Here is a 3,799-nt window from a genome sequence, read left to right on the forward strand (position 1 = left end):
CACACACACACACACACACACTCTCTCTCTCACACACACACACACACACTCTCACACACACACACACTCTCTCTCTCTCTCACACACACACACACACACACACAATTAGGTGTTAAAGTTAATAGCTGCACTACTTTTCTTGTTACAAAATAAATCGAATCAAAGTTCATCAAATGCACAAGTTAGTAAATAGATAAAAAGAGATAAAAAAATATATACAATGAAACTGATTAATAACATCAATTATACTTAATATATTTTAAAAATCACATTTTGCATTAAGAAAAGTATCTGTTTTGCAGTAAATGTAGTTTTATTTAATATGCATAAATGCCTAAAGATGGATATATGATGCATAGATAGAACGATAGATAGATAGACAGAAAACATGCATAAGAATACATATAATTAGAAGAAATGACTGATGAAGCCACGTTGCCTGTTAAAAACACATCATGATTGTTTAGATACCCTGATGGCCTTATAAATCAAAACTGAGAGAAAATCATGAGATGAAAACACTTTAATTCATCATTAATGAAGTAATTCTGTCAGAATGATTCATGTCAGCGCAGTAAAACACTGATGACTGTTTTATCTTTTTCCTGTGAACGTAAAGATTGCAGCACCTTCATTCTTCTGAGCTGTAAAAGCATTTTATGAGAGGAAAGAGTTATGAGATGATATGAGATGCATCCCAATGTCAAGTAAAAACGTCATTCATTTTTTTCAGGGAAACTGATTTTTAACAATACCTGATAAAATGTTAAAGACAGACGTGTTGTGAGCTCTGAGGTTGTTAATCAGTGGTCTACTCTTTTGTTGAAGCATCTGTTTGAATTAATTCAATTGATTTTTTTTTTAATAATTGTGTTTAATAGGGTGCATTAGGTTATGTAAGTTTTCCCATGTATTTTTCTCATAGAAATTTTTAAAAAGTCTTGGTTAAAGCGCTAAAAGCTACGAACCAAAGCAACCAGCTGAGGAGAAACACAACATTACAAACTTTCATTTGAAGCAGAAAACTACTTGAAAATCAAACAAAAAAGACAAAGATAGGAGACTGTGAACTCAACGGCTTTAGTGAGGGAAAGAACTGCAATCCCATGATGCATTGCAAATGACAATCACAAAAACAATGGAGTAATATAAAACTATATATTATATATATATATATATATATATATATATATATTAGGGCTGTCAGTCGATTAAAATTTTTAATCTAATTAAGTAATCTAATTAATCGCAAGCTAAATTTGGCTGTGTAAAATACCCCCAAAAGATAATTTAAAGCTATTACTGTGTTAAATGTTTAGGCTACAATGGTCAAACATAAAATATGGAACATAAAAGAAGATAATTCGAGAAACATCTCAGTATTTTTTTGTTCATGCAATGAAAGTCTCTAGTGACCAAAACAGCTTAATTACCAACAGTCTTCAAAATACCTTCGTTTATGTTGTGCAAAAGAAAGTAAGTCATGCAGGTTTGAAACAACATGAGGGTGAGTAAACGATGACAAAATGTATTTATGTATTTATTTATTTGTGGTTTATTTTAAACTACCCCTTTAATGTTTTTATTTTTTTTAAATAAATTAAATTATACTCTAAAAAGAAACTAAAACTACCAGCAGATGGCGGTAAAATGTTCAAACGGCTGATTCATTCAGGAATTCAGTAAACCACTCTCTCTTTGAATCATTCGTTCACATGATTCGTTCAAACGGCTGATTCATTCAGGAATTCAGTAAACCACTCTCTCTTTGAATCATTCGTTCACATGATTAGTTCAAAACACGGATTCATTCAGAAACTAAACACAGCTGTGTTGCTCGGAGATGCACAACAATTCTGCTATGGCTTTATAGGTAATGTTTTCGTTGGCAAAATTGAACAAAACGCTAAATATTGTGTTTAAATTTTGCACAATATTAACTTCTTATATTCTGAACTGTTGTATAAATTCACATTTGCACTCGTGTTCTTCGTGACAAAAACAGCACTCGTGTGATATTGCTCTCACTGTTGGTGTGATATCGCTTATCATATGATATAAATATCAGACAAAAACACATACAGGGGCATTTTTTGCCCCAATATCTTGAATTTTAAGGCATAACTGCATTTATGGAGTTGTTGTCCTGCATCATATTTGTCAACAGTCAACTGTATGAAATGTAATATGACGTACAGGTCTGGGGGCAGGGCCAGTGCGTTAACGAGAGTTGATTACGTCATTTGCGGGGCTTCACAAAAGTGGGCGGAGCTAAAAAATCTCAGGCACTTTGCTCGCTGGACTCCCCGATTGGCGGAATTTTTCTGGACTGCATCATGGAAAATGTATTTTTGTTTTTGTTTTTTACCACAAATGCCTCTATTAAAGACAATTATTTAAAAAATATGTTGAATTAATGCAAACAGATGGGATCAACAAAAGCATATATGGTTGATTAACAATCTCAGAGCTCACAAAAGGTCTGTCTTTAATGGTTTAGTTATTATTAAAAATCAGTTTCCAAATGTAGAAAACGAATGGCGATTTTACTTGAAAAACTACATTACCCATGAAGATGTACAGAAATGTGTGAGCAAAAGAGATCTTTGGCTCCTCCCACCCCCATGAAGCACCACGGATGATATTGGTCTCTAAATGCTACCAAAGTACTTTAATATTTGTAAATATATATGCCTATTTTGCAATAAATTTGTTTCTATAGACACAATCAACAATTTTAAATGAATGGTTTTACATTTCACCTTACTTTTTAATTCAATTAAGTAATTTGCAGTGCTTCATGGGATTGTAGTTCTTTCCCTCACTTAAGCCGTTAAGCTCATAGCTGGTTGGTTTGGTTCACGTTTTTTTAACCAAGACGTTTTAACATCCCTATGGGAAAAATGAATGGGAAAAAACACTTCCGGAACCAGCGGCACTGAAAAAGTGGCCTCTATAGAAGAAGCTGTCACTGATCGTTACTGATTGCGATGGACTGGATCGTGTCGGTGGATTTGATCTGATGTTCAGCGCTCATTGTCTCCGTCGTCTAAAGTCTCTGATTGACTCACAATGGCTGCCGCTCACATGTTGTGGTACGCCGAAACACTCGCAAGCTTCCGACCCTCTCACTTGACCTTTAACCCCCCGAGTGACCTGTGGGTGGCCCCCAGCAGGATCTTGGGAAACCGTTCGGAGTCCGTTAGGGTTCAAGTTAAAAACCCAAATTTCAATTCAGCCTAAAGTCATAAAATATTCATGAAAATTATGTGAAAGAGCAATTGATGGAGGCCAAAGCCACTTTTAAAAATAATCTTTCCAAAAACGATTTTTGGTTCCCCAAAGAACCTTTCAGTGAACAATCCTTAAAAGAACAATTTTTCTTAGTCTAAAAAGTGTAACTTTTTCCAGTCTAAAGAACCTTGTAAGGTTCCATGGATGTTCAAGGTTCTTCATGGAACATTGATGCCAATAAAATACATTTATTTTTAAGAGTGTATGAGTGTTTCTTCTTCATAATTCTAAGAGAAAAAAATGGGAAAATGTTAAGGAATGTTTATGCCCACAAGGAATCTGAAAAATTGCATTCGATAGCCAAAAGGATCATCTTACACATGCATTTACTGTCCAAACACACAATGTATCAGTAACATGTTGAAAATGGATGGAATTTAGATTTATTGAGTAAATATGTTAAGGCAGCTTTGTTTAACTGTGTGCCAGAGGAACACAATCCCGCCAAGTGTTTCGTGCACATCTGTGTGTGTGTGTGTGTGTGTTTCTTTTACTTTAAGATGAC

The sequence above is a fragment of the Sinocyclocheilus grahami genome, unplaced genomic scaffold (assembly GCF_001515645.1).
Source record: "Sinocyclocheilus grahami isolate Dianchi unplaced genomic scaffold, SAMN03320097.WGS_v1.1 scaffold958.1, whole genome shotgun sequence".
NCBI classification, from domain to species: domain Eukaryota; kingdom Metazoa; phylum Chordata; class Actinopteri; order Cypriniformes; family Cyprinidae; genus Sinocyclocheilus; species Sinocyclocheilus grahami.